This window comes from Microtus ochrogaster, chromosome 7 (genome assembly GCF_000317375.1).
Source record: "Microtus ochrogaster isolate Prairie Vole_2 chromosome 7, MicOch1.0, whole genome shotgun sequence".
NCBI classification, from domain to species: domain Eukaryota; kingdom Metazoa; phylum Chordata; class Mammalia; order Rodentia; family Cricetidae; genus Microtus; species Microtus ochrogaster.
The window spans coordinates 18,091,015-18,104,766 of NC_022014.1; the positions used below are offsets into that span (position 1 = coordinate 18,091,015).

Sequence of the window (13,752 nt, forward strand, 5' to 3'; positions counted from 1 at the left end):
TATTATATATATATGTATTTGGATTTTTGAGACAGGGTTTCTCTGTGTAACAGCCCTGGCTGCCCTGGAACTCCCTCTGTAGACCAGGCTGGTCTCGAACTCAACAGAGATTCACCTGCCTCTGCCTCCCGAGTGCTGGGATTAAAGGCATGCACCCCACACCCAGCTTTAAACTAGCTATATGTTTTAAGTCTCTAAGGAAGTATTTATTAGTGATGCCCATCTCATGCACACTCTATTCTGTGCACACTCCTGGTCAGTTGGTTAAGACGGAGGTCAGCCTTTGCTGCAGCGCTGGTGGCAGAGGTGGTCCTTTGGGGATGAGGGCATGGATTCTGGGAGGTTATTCTGGACTCTACAGACCCCAGAAATGGAGGTAAGTGGTGTGAACAGAACATATTCTTGAAGGCATGACTCAAGATGGACAGCTGGACCAAATTTTGGGCTAAGGATGTGACAGTCAAGAAGAGTGAGACTCTGAATTACCCAGTATAAGCAGGCAGACAGACAGACAGACAGACTGAGAGATACTGGAACCTAAGCTCTTAGGCTCAATGGGCTCCTGGACACTGCCAGAAGTAAGCAAGGCCAGTTAAGAGTGGAGACCACATTTCCACCAGCCGTGTTCTACTGCAGTAGAGCCAGGAGTCAGGGTGAGTGGCCCTCAGCTTGGATTTATGCAGAGACCATTGGGAGTTAGAGGGACAATGAAAAGGACTTGCGCAGAATCAGAGAAGTGGAAAACTGTAGAAACCCAACTGGACATGGTCCATGTGAAACCCATCAGGGCATACTCCCAGTGCTGATAGAAGTGGGGTTCATCTCACAAAGAGCCCGGGAGCCTGGTCCCCATCCATCCTCTGGTGTATATAAATTGAAGGGTTCATTCTTTCGACAGCACTTTGCTTTTTTCAGGGTGACCCTTTTGAGGGGGGCTAGAGTTGCCATGAGCTGTTGGAAACTGTGCCAGTGTTAGATCAGGTCTCCAGAAGCCGAGCTGGAAAGAGCCAGTGAAGAGGCTGAAGTAGGGGTGGGGAGAGTTCTCAGCATTTGTTCCTGGGGAGCAAGCCCACATGGCTTCAAAGAAGCAAGCATGGGTAGAACCAATAGGTATGCTGGGGAAATCTTGGATGCTGAAGAATATAACTGTGACTTGTTGTCTAAAGCAAAGCCTCGCTTTGTGGTTTGCTGGATGCACCTACCACGGCTGTGGCGACAGCCCTCTTGGGTCTGACTTGCTCTGAGTACAGAGCAAATGTACTGCGCTTCTTGGCACTTGAACCGTAGCTTCTTTCTCCTCTGGTGAAGGTAGGGGAGGAGAGCGCTGGTGGAAGCTGCCGCTGTTCAGTAGATTGAGAGACATGATTGTTCTTCCCCTGCTCATCCTTCGTCCATGACATGGAAGAAAACTCTTGGCTAGGGAAGTTGGAGCAGATGATTTTTAAGAGCTTAAGTCGGTGTTTCTCTTGCCAAGATGAGACTGAGGGGCTCCCCGTGGTGAGCAGGATGCAGAGAAGCCGATTTGCAGCGTCCAAGGGCAGCGGGACTGTTTGTGCGGCCGAGTATTGATGGCGAGTCAGCCACATTCATTTCCGTATTTCTCTGCTTATTATAACTAATAATGAGATATTTGTTAAACATTTTACAGTCTTCAGTGCATTTCCGCTTCATCATTTCATTCATATTAATAGAGAAATACAAAGCACATCCCAGAACTAAATCTAATAATACATTATGTTTACATGTACAGAAAAGAGCATATTCACGGGAAATAAGACTTGAAGGAAATAAGCCAAAATACCCACAGTGGGGCAATTATGAATGATTCATCTTTTTTCCAGCTTTTCATGTCTTCTATAATGTGGCTTTGTCTTATTTATTTGTCCAGCAAATATTTGGTGAGCAGCTACTGGGTGGGGGCGGGGGAGAGCAGCAGGGGGAGGGATGACGTGCCAAACAATACAGACCCAGTTTCTGCTCTCCCAGAGGCTACAGGTGGGTGCTGGTTTTAGCAATGAGAAAAATCCTGCCCAAGCCAAGTATAATGTGGTAAGGGACCCTCGGCTATACATTTTCATTCTACCAAAAGGGACCCTGGTGCTCAAACATTGACTCTCATAGATGGCGCCAGTCTTTCCTCTCTTTTCAAAATGAATTGTTCTCATTTTGTCACTTCCGAAATGGGGGGTTTGTTTTGGGGATCAATTGGACTTCTCCATGACAACGGGAAGTGATCCTCTTTCTTGATAGTGCCTCATCTGAGGCGCATCGGTGAAATATGGCAGCCATGGTGTTCTCAAGCCATGATGCTCTTACCTCAACCCAAAGTGCAAGGGAACCTTGAAGTAGGTCAGAGGTCACAGGACAGTGGACCAGAAAGCCCATTCTTGGAAAATCGGTATGACTCATGCTAAGATTCCAGAGTAGGGGCCCTTGTGACTGGGAGGAACCAGTGCTCTGATTGGGAAAGTCTTCTCATGTAGTAAAAATCCTTCCTTGCATAATTACACGCATGCTTTAGTATTTATCTATATTGTAATCACAAAAAAATACATGCTCTTGGGCTAAATACCAAAGCAAAAATCGCTTTTCTAAATGTGTGTTTGCCTTTAACCCAATTAAACCAAGGTATGTCTCTGCCTGAAAAATGCTTCCTTGGGTAGCTCTGCTCTCTTATGAGCCCCTGCAATAACCCAGGGGCTCCACCACCAGAGACAGGCAATGGGGTTATATCCTGGAAACAGCTACAGAACCCTGGTGACTGAGAAGCCCATGTGAAACTACCAAGCTCTCAAACCACGTCCAGCCCTGGCATCACAGGCAGACTCCGTCACAACGGCTTCAGGCCGTGGCTAATTCTGGTGTGCCTGATAGTCAGGTTTCCCTACCAGAAGCCTCTCGCCCTTCCTCTTTGCCTTGGTGTTTAGCTATGTTTCCAACATATGGAGGGAAGCCCCTTGAGGTTCACAAGAAACATTATCCTCCTCCACCTCCAGATTAAAAAGGCCCAGCTGCTGGGTGGGAGGTGCCTGCCTCTGGTGGAGACAGCTCTTGGGGAGCCTCTGCATTCAACTTCCTGAGTGCCTTTCGAAAGAGAAGACTCATTTGTCAACCTGACAGGCAGCCCGTGGTCTCGGGATCTGCTTCACCGTCCCCATTAGAAATGGAGGCTTGCCCAGTTGTTGTTTTTTCCTTTGTTTTTCGAGGCAGTAGAGAGAATTTATTGCACATGTCCTCAGTGGCTTCCAAACCGCCAAAGCTGGAGCCATGTAAACATGGCAGGATCCAGTTCCGCCCCACTGAAACACTGGGAAAGTTCCAGAAGGAAAGACGGCTTGGTGTGTGGCTACTCTACTCCCTGTACATCCTCAAGGTACCTTGTTTCCCACAAGTAGGCTGAAGAAAAGAATCAAGTAAGCGTCTAGCTGCTTAGCGACTTAATGACTATTACCACACATTCCCCAAAGCAGAAATATCTCTGAATTCCCCCCAGCCTATCAACACTTTTTCTATACAATATGAGCTTGTTTTTCTCAAGATGGAGTTAATGGCAGGGAATGAGGGATGGGGTGAGAAGGCCCTCTTAAAGGAATTGTTGATTAACTGTGATGAGCGAGGTACCATGTCCAACTGTGTTGGAAGCCTCCCAAAAAGTCATATAAAATGGGCTCATTTATTATAAATAAAAATCAGTTTGTGTGTGTGCCTCTGCCTCAGTCTTGCAGTCTCTGTCACTTATCTTCTTCCTGAAGAGATCGCCATGCTTGTTTGGGTAGAGTCTTTCACTTCCTTTTCAAGCCCTGTGCCCCACTGAAACTTTCCTTCAGCAAGGTCACCCATGAAATCTTAGACTAAACCCCATCTTCATTAATGCGGATACTGCTCAGGCTCTCTCTCTCTCTGTCTCTCTCTCTCTCTGTCTCTCTCTCTCTCTGTCTTTGTCTCTCTCTCTCTCTCTCTCTCTCTCTCTCTCTCGTGTGTGTCTGTGTGTGTGTGTGTGTGTGTGTAACATTCATGTGTACATGAATGCACTCATATGTGTTCACATGTAGAGGCCAGAGGTCAATGTTGGGCGTCATCCTCTGTCAGTTCTTACCTTATTTTTTGAGACAGGGTCTCTCACTGAACCTGGAGCTCGCTGATTGGCTAGGCTGATGGGACACTGGGCCAACAAACAGGATCCTATCTTTGCCTCCCAGTACTAGGATTATAAGCATGGGCCATAAAGTCCAGCCTTTCATGTGGGTACTGGGAATCTGAACTCGGGTCATCACGCTTACGCCATCTCCCAAACCCCATCTTGGTTTTCATGTGGCTGTGGCTGGATGGTTGTACCATCCCTGTGACACTCCTAACAACCCTTGTCTTCCTTCTGCCTCTCTGGCTTCTTTGTAAAGAGTGCCTGTGTTGTTTACCCCTACATGTTGGGCACCCCATGATATTAGATGCACCCCTAAGTGAGTTCAGCCTTTTCTGTGATTCCTACCCTGCCACCCTTGGACCAGCTGTCTTTCCTGATCCCTGGACCCAATGATACAAGTGCCATTCTTCAAAGAAGTACCATGGATATTGCCGTAGAATTCCCATAGCTACCTCCCTTTAAGGCTCGGGGCCCTCTCCTTAGATTGTTATAGGCAACATCCTCGGAGTGCCATGGCCTCAAATCAACAGCCCCCAACTATGTCTTTCCATGTTTCCAAATCTACACCCCCAAATTGTTTTTCTCCCTAGATACTACAACCTTGTAAATAGCCTGAGGACAAATCCCCATTTGCTAGATATACAATCTTGTAACTTACCGTCCTCGTCTGTAAACGAGGGATAATGATAGCCTCTACCTCATAGTTCTTAGTACACAGTAAAGGCCCAGTAACTGCTGGATATTACTATCCCCATCCCAGGTGCAATTTCAGTTCAACATTTCACAATTTCACTTGGATAAGAAACACAGCTGCCTCCATCCCATCCTGACTCTATCCGATCCACCCCTTGCATTGATATGATTGTTCTAAAGTACATGGTGCAACCCTCCCCTCCCTCACTAACCACAGGATGAAGTCCAGGAATCTTCTCCCAGACCCTTCCAGCCCTGCCCCCCTTTCCAGAACCATCTCACCCTACTCCCCCCACCTCCCACAAAATGCCCTGCCCCTGTACCTTTCAGTGTGTGTCACCCTGAGTGTCATGCCCTCTCTCCGCTCTCCTGCTCATTTCTCCACTCCTTGTTTCCTCCTTGGCCACAGGCAGAGGGGAGGAGGCTCAGTGTCTATTGATTTGCCCACTTTATCTTACTCTGGAGACAAGTTAATAAATCAGAACCTTCCTTGGTTGGGTCCTGCCGGCCAGTACCGTATTATCTTTTGATTCATGACCAACTTGCTATCTGAACTCCCAAATGCACAGTGTTTGGTTTCTGAGGTTTGTTTGTTTGTTTTTTTTTTAATAAGAGGTAAGAAAATCTGTACAGGACACTTCCACACATAGGTCAAGAGCTGTCTCAACTTTCCTTGCCAACCAGGAAGGTGAAATACTAATCACTAGCAAATCTCTCAGAGATGCCTACCACAGAGAATGAAAGAATGGGGGGGATCCATGCTGGCTCTCACACTCCCTCGGCAAGGGCAGAGGAGAGGGAACCTGAAAGATGTTTTCCTGTCCCCACCCCTCCTCCTTCATGCTTGAAAACCACTTATTGAGTTTTGTTTTGTTTTTGCTGGAGAAGTCCCTGGATTTGTTTATGTTGTGACAACCAAGCCGGACAGCCCCAGTAATCATTCCCCGTGAGCTGGTAAATCTTAGTGTTTCTCTGCTAGATTGTTGAGCCCTCAGAGTACCTCCGGGCTCCTACCTGCTGAAATGCCACCCCCTCACAACAGCATCCAACTGGCTCTCAATATAAATGTATCTAATCAAACAAGCTGTGTGCATGCCTTGCCCCATCCAATGAGAGAACGCTCTTTGAAGACCAGGCTTCCACAGCAACAAGACCAGAACCCAATACTGGACCTGTAAGTGAATAAATAACGGAGCTAAGCAATAGCGCTTCAGTGGCTGTTCAGAGCCCTGCGGCTATGCCTCTCAGGGTGGCGGGGAGGGGCGGGCAGGGAGGAGACCTTCTGAAACAAAAGACATCACTCCTGAGATTATGTGCTACATGTGCTAAAATAGGTCTCAGGAGCCAGGAGGTGGTGGCGCATGCCTTTAATCTACATCCCAGCACTCAAGAGACAGAGGCAGATGGATCTCTGAGTTCAAGGCTAGCCTGGTCTACAGTGCAAGTTCCAGATCAGCCAGGGCTACAGAGAGAAACCCTGTCTCAAAAAATCAAAAAAAAAAAAAAAGTCTCAGGGACTCGGGAAAACAGTGTTGGCCAAGGGGATCCCAGCAAAGACAAGTAGAAGAAAGTCTGGAACCCACCAAAAGGGAATCTCTGGGGCAAGATGAGCTAGCTGTGATGAATGGACAGAGGGGGAGCCTTTGGGTTGGGAGGCAAGTGCAGAGTTGACAGGATTCATTAATATGGGGGCTGAAGATGGCTCAACGGTTAACACTTACCGCTCTTGGAGAGGACCCAAGTTTGGTTCCCAGCACCCACTTAGGGTAGCTCACAACTGCCTGTAATTCTAGCGCTAGGAGATCCCACACTCTCTTCTGTCCTCCACAGACACCAGGGATGCATATACCAATACATATACCTAGACATACATACACATAAAATAAGTAAATAAATATTTTTTAAAAAAGAGTTTAAAGGTAAGAAGTGCATACCAAGGCAATCAAGATGGTTCAGCAGGTGAAGGCGCTTGCTGTCAAGCTTGACAACCTGAGTTCGATTCCTGAGACCACAGCTGAAGGGGAGAAGTGACTCCTGCAAGCTGTCCTCTGACCGCTAGACATAGGCTGTAGCACACACACAAATAAAGCAGTTTCCAGTCTCACAATCTGCCCACACGAAATTTTACACATGCCCCCAAGAAGTATGAATGTCGATGTTTTCTGTGGTAGCTCCTAAGAGCAAGAAATCACAGGCATATTCATCAATGAGATGATTAAGGAGGAGGCTACATATCCAGTCTCCCGTCACCCCCACCCTGTGCCACAGTTAAGCAGGAAGATTTGGAGGATCCTCTGGGGAAAATTCCAAGACAGACTAGTAAAAGAAAGAAGTGAATTGTAGGACGATACATCCAGTGGGCTCCTATTTGTGTTCGGTGTCCACACAGAAATCTATACTTTACTTACTCCTGCACATCAGCAGACGGGAACATTGTGGAGAAGGTCGCAGGGACTGGAACCCACAGAAGAGGGATTGTGCACAGGAAGGTTGGTCTCTTTTTCTAGCTCCTTGGATATCTCGAACAAGGGTTCATTTGTATATTTTTGTATAAACTATGTGATTTCTTTAAGTATATGCATAAGGTAGCTAGTAACAAGTACACTTTGTAGTTTGGACCTCACATCTAACACGTGGGCTCACACAGAGTAGGCCCCATTCACCTCTCCCTGGGCTGGTCCTATGACCCCTTCCCCAGCAGACAGTCTCCCTCTGTCACATCTGACCTCTCCTCCCAGCCCCTGCAGAGGTCACTTCTGTGACTCCAAAGTTTCCTTTTTTACAAAAATCAACTTTTGTAAAGACTTTTTGTCTGTCCTTGAGCTTATTATTTTAATCTCAAGGCCTACAAGCGTAATTTCCAAAGCTCACAGAAGAATCTGTAGGTCCTAGACGGGACTGTCTCCACACTGCCTGGCTCCACCCACACAGAGACGATAGATGCAGCACTTGACCTTAGGTGTCTGTCTATGGGATGGAGACAGACTCCTGGCCGTGTCCGATACCCACCTCCAGGCTGAATCCGTGCTAGAAGCCCTATCGATGTGTGATGAGTCACTGAATTGAGCTGAGCTCTCGAATCTCTGCCTAAAAGCTTGATGAGGAAGTGGGACTCAGTCCCTAAAGCACTTCTCTTGCAAGCACGAGGACCTGAGGTCAGTCTCCAGAACTCACAGAAAACTGCAGGGTGTGGTGGGACACCATTCTAATCCCAGCCCTGAGGACACAGAGACAGAAGAAACCCTAAGGCTCACTCACCAGCCAGTCTAGCCTGGTTACCAACGAGAGCCTGTCTCAACAGAGATGGGTGATGTTCTTGATGGTGACATTCAAACTTGTTCTCTGGTCTCCAAAAGCACATGCATACATGGGCATGCTCACTGGCACCAATACACATGCACATGAATGTGCAAACACACACACACATACACACACACATGGGGCAGTGTGATGAGAGCCATGACTGGAGTCAGTTCAGTAGAGAAGTGTTACTCTAGAGGACATCAGGTCACCCTGGAAGTGAGGCATTTAGATTAACTTCACCACTACTTCTGTGGCCAACAGGGTGATGTGGGGTGGGGAGGTTGCCTTGGCCTGTCCTAAAAGCGTGCCCAGTTCCTCCTCAATGGGCAAGATGGAGGAGTGTCAGCCCAGCCTCATTTAGACCCTATAAAGAGCAGTAAGGCCTCCTCACCTCTCAGGAAGTCTTGTCAATAGAGGAGAATCAGTCTTCAAGGATTATGATGAGTCCTTGAAAGTCTTTTTCACAAGATCCAGAACCTTCCTAGATGTAGTACCCTCATTACTGCAGGTGTGCCCCCAAGTCTAATCAAGTAGAAATGACCAACAGAAAATAAAACTAGAACACAGAGAGCCAAGAAATGTGCCCAAGGACGCACAGCATGGAAGTGGTAGAGCCTGGAACTGAGAAATTCTACCTTGGGGTGTTCTGGTTTTGCTCTGGCCAAAGAACAGGCAGGAGAGGAGTAGAGCATAGAATGAGGTCCCCTCAGTGCTGATGAGGAAGGACCTCAGCTCAGCAAACAGAAATGGACATTCAAGCCGCAGCCAGGGGTAGGTAAAGGGGAGGCACGGAGAGGATTTACCCAGCAAAAGCATAGCATCTGATCCCTAAAGAGCAAGAAGACACTGTTTGAGGACTCGGAGTACCAGGGATGTGGGAAAACGCAGCAGCCAGAGCCCGGGGGGGATGCTTCTGGTTTCCCCACAAAGACCTTAGCAAATGTCAACTGAAGAACACCAAAGCCTCTCTGTAGCATCCTCACTTAGAGAGGATGATTCCAGCCGTGGTATCTTTCCTCCCATCTGCTCTCCCTTAGTGTTGAGTTCTGCCTTGGTCAGGACCCTGGGGGACACAAAGAACAGAGACTGAAGGTAACATCAGGAAAGGCTGATGGCTGATGAAGGCTGCCGAAGGATCAAGAAAACAAAAGACTACAGCGCAGTACTGAAACTAAGCGTCAAGGGACTGCCTCTTCTTTCTCCTCTGTCTTCCCTTCCCTTCCTCTTTCTCCATCCCTCCCATATGGCTTCACCCCCACATGCCCACAGCTGGAGGTGTCTGGGCACTCTCTTTTAGAATATGAAGGGGAAGTTGCCATGATAGTCCCTGGTCTGGTTTATTCATTAAATGTGATATTGTTTCTCCCTTTGCTACTTCCTATCGTTTCCCAGAAGCCTCTCTGTCACAGGAAGTCTCTAACATCATCACAGCCTTGCACCACAGCTCCTCAACTGGAGGCCACCACAGACAGCTCCGTTGTTCCTATTCTTAGCCTCTCAGGGCACTTGTGTGACAGTGAGACTGTGAGAGCCCCTGACAACTATAACACAACCGCTTGGTGAGACAGGTGTCCCAGGACCCACCTAACCATTGATGAAACAAAAGTTTGGTAGTAGACAGATGCAATTTGAAACTAGACCCCCTCACCTTCTAATGCCTGGGCACCGTCTACAACCCCTGCCCTGTTTCTAACACTCCCAAGTAGACAGGACTCCTGAGAGACATGAACATATGATGTCATTGGTTAAGAACTCATTTCAGAGCAGCATGCTTCTTTTTTATTGTTTAGCATGCATGTGTTTGTGTGTGTGTGTTTGTATGTGTATGCATGTCTGTGCACATGTGTGAGTAAGTGTGCTTGCCTATGTCTACCCATATGGAGGTCAGAAGTCAACTTCTATTGCTTTTCACCTTGTGTTTTGAGACAATGTCTTTCACAAAACCTGAAGCTCCCAGACTCAGCTAGCAAGCCTCCCCAGCCCTAGGATTCTAGGTACACAGCGCCAAACCTGGCTTTTATGTGGGTTCCCAGGATCCAAACTCAGATCCTCATGCTCGTACAACAGCCACTTTACCCACGGAGTTATCTCCACAGCTCAGTGCACACCTCTTTCCAATGCCAACTGCTCTTTGAACACATGGATGCCTCGTTTTACAAATGAGCCAAGCCACTTCCTAGTGGGGGGCATTGTTATTTGTGCCCTGATTTCATTTCTAGTTTTTCCCCCTCCAGGTTTGCCCTTTTCTCAGTTGATCTGAATAGGAATGATGGTCAGTCACTGTTGAAATCTTCAAAGGAAAACCACACACATTGGATCCACACTCAGTAGCAACCGTCAAAGCCCAGGATCATGCCTTGTGCACTAGGTGTGCATCTGCATCCGAGACAGTGCTTGTCGTAGCCTTGTTTTCCTGTATCTTTTCTAACAGAAAACCAGTTACTCATCGTCTTCCCAGTGGACCAGTGAATGTGCCATTTTGGATGATAAATGAAGACTGTGCAGGAGAGATGCTGGTTTAGAACAGGATAAGAGGCTTCACTTGCGGCCCTGACTCTACCTGTAACTGCCTAGGCAGCCATGAGAAGTCAGCATCACTCTGGACTTCAGGTTGATTTTCTGTCATATAGACTGGTAGTGCAATTATCTTACTTGGCTACTTAGAGAATCAAATTTGGTAATAGTTATATAAGTCCTTCAGTTGTGGAGTGCCTTCATAACTCTCCCAGATGGAGAGGACATTGCATGGAGTATTTGAATGTGCTCCTGCTCTTGGGATGGGATGGAAGTTAAATTTGTATCTGGAAGACTTGGGCTGGTTGGTGGTAGTAATGGAATCCCTGACTCCTTCTTTCAACCAAGCTGTAGTGAGAGACGATGAATTTCCTCTCTCACTTCAGTCAATGAAGACAGAATATATGGGAAACAGTTTTTAGGCTCTGAATTTCTGGTAACAAAGATGACCTCAGAGAAATGAGAACTATAAAGCAAACCCTACGATTGTCCTAGATTATGGTTTTGAGTATTTCCGGGCTCCAGTGCAGGCTGGAGAGACCAGATGGCACCTGGTAATCCTCCTCCCCAACCCCCGCCGCAAAGGATGTGGAGTTGAGATTCCAAATGTCAAATACCAAAGAAGGATGGAACACCAAAGATATCAGTAGGCTTCTGGATGGGGCACACATGTGAGAAACTGCTCAGACACACAGGAGAAAGAGCCGAGGGCATCAGGGGAGACAGTGGCCAGCACTCACATGATACTGGAAACTGTGCTCATTCCTACTAACCAAACTGGAGGTCCTCATAACCCAAAGGATGCTACAAAGGTCCTACCGGAGCCTCACATCAGTAATGCAGAATAGTCAGCCCTCAACTAAGTGCTATTCTGGTTCAAATCTTAAAGCCAAAGCTCAAAAGATCAAACTATTTCCAAGTAGCTTCAATATGTTTCAGAAAATTTCTCAAGAATATTTATAGGTATACAAAAATAACCAATATGCAAATGTAGTAAACTTCATATAGTCTGGCATCCAATCAACTATTACTAGGCATACAAAGAAGCAGGAAAAAAAAATACCTGCAGTGGGAGAATGATCTTTCAGTATAAAACAGTCCCCAGCTGACAAATAGTAGAAATGGCCAAATAGGTTGGGAGATGATGGCTCCGTGGGTGAAAAAAACACTTTTTACATAAGCATGAGGACCCGAGTTCATATCCTCAGAACCATGTAGACGCTGGGTGCGTAGTTGAAGTATTTGTAACACCAGCGCTTCTATTGGGAGATGAGAGGCAGAGACAAGGAGAACCCCTGGAAGCTTGCAGGACAGCTAGCCCAGCATTCACAGGAGGGGGGAAAACAAAAAAATAAAAACAAACAAACAAAAATCCAAAGGTATCCTCCATTAAACAAGAAAGAAGGTGGAAGACAAGGACAGACACTCTGACCTCCATGCATGCACCATGGCCTATGACATATACGTACTCTCAAAGACACATCCACACGTGTGCAGAGGGAGGAAGGGAGGGAAAGAAAAAGAAAGAGAGAAACATAGTGAACACATCTACATATAGACATAGGAATTGGCCAAAAGGACTAGTCTATTTATTCAAAACACAAACATAGAATATATATATATATATATATATATATATATATATATATATTCATTTATAAAACTAAATATATGTTCATAAATTATATGTATTTAAGAGACCAAGTTTAGCTTACAGAGAAAAAAGTCACAATGCTGGAGCCTGAAAAGACACTGAAGGGAATCCACAGCAAGTGAAGGTCACACAGAAAGACCGAGAAGTACAAATACAGCAGAAAAGGGATTTTTAATGAAAACTCTCAGTTAACTGTGGAGCAACTTCAGCTGGCTGAACAACATGTTTTTAGAGTCGTAGGAAACAGAAAAATTGATGAAATGATGGTGAATCCTTTCTAAACATGATGAAGATTATTATAAAGCTTTAAATCTAAAAACCTCCAGTAACTTCAGACCTCCTCACAAGAGCTGGAGAAAACTCAGCCGAAATTGTCCAAAGACCGTCGTCAGAAGAAGAAACATCTTAAGGGCATCCAGGAAAACAGGCACGTTACAGGCAGAGGAACAAGAGTAAGGATGGCAGCCAATTTCTGGATGTACAGCAAGTAAGCCCGGCAAGGACCTGAAAGGCGGAGGGGGCAGAAATCTGCCCGTCTAGAATTCTATACCCTGTGAAAATATCTTCCAAAAGGAAGGCAAAAATTTAAAGCACACAAAAGCCAAAGAAGCTGCAGCTCTAACTATAGCAGCTGCATCTTCAGCAGCTCTGCGTGCCAAACGAGTTTCCTCTGAGTGAGAAGAAAATGACACCAGATGGAAACACGGACCCACCCGAAGGGAGGGAAGAGCAGCAGAAACTGTGAAGATGGTGGTAAATACAGAGAACCCCTTCTTACTATTTAGATTTACTTAAAGGTAATTAAGAGCCACGCTGCATAACAAAATGTTTTACGAAGCTTATAATGCATGTTTGATCAAAATGGGTATCAACAACCGCACAAAAGCCAAGAGGGAAGATACTGGGAAATCCTCGTCCACGCTTTGAGCTAATCCAAGTGCTATAATACGACCAGTAGCAGACTTTGGTGAAAGACTTAATTGAGAACCCCAAACAACCAATATGTTAGGAAAAGCATATTATAGCTGCCGCTTCAACGAAGGATAGAAACGGAACCAAAGAAGTCTGCTGTTGTCAAAAACATAGTTATGGCTCCACTTGGTAGAAGGCTGCCTGGCATGCATGAAACTTAGGGTGGGTCCTTGATGCCGAGTAAAGCTCAAGTGGTGGCACACACCTGTAATCCCTGTACCTAGGAGTAGAGGCAGGAAGACCAACATCATCCTTGACTGATTAACAGGTCTGATGACGGTCAAGGGAGAGAGAGAGAGAGGGAGGGAAGGAGGGAGGGAGGGAGAAAGGGAGGGAGGGAAGGAGGGAAAATGGGAGGAAAGATGGAAGGAAGGAAGGAAGGAAGGAAGGAAGCCTGTGTTCTTTTTTTTTATTTCGATATTTATTTATTTTTTTTAAATTTATTTATTTATTGAGGATTTCCGCCTCCTCCCCG

At 46.3% G+C, this 13,752-nt stretch overlaps 1 protein-coding gene across 2 annotated transcripts in view; it reads left to right on the forward strand.

The window, feature by feature from the left end:
• The window catches only part of Asic2 (acid sensing ion channel subunit 2), a 1,090,353-nt gene that overhangs the window by 1,017,597 nt on the left and 59,004 nt on the right, over positions 1-13,752 (forward strand). The gene's annotated exons all lie outside the window — the stretch shown is intronic.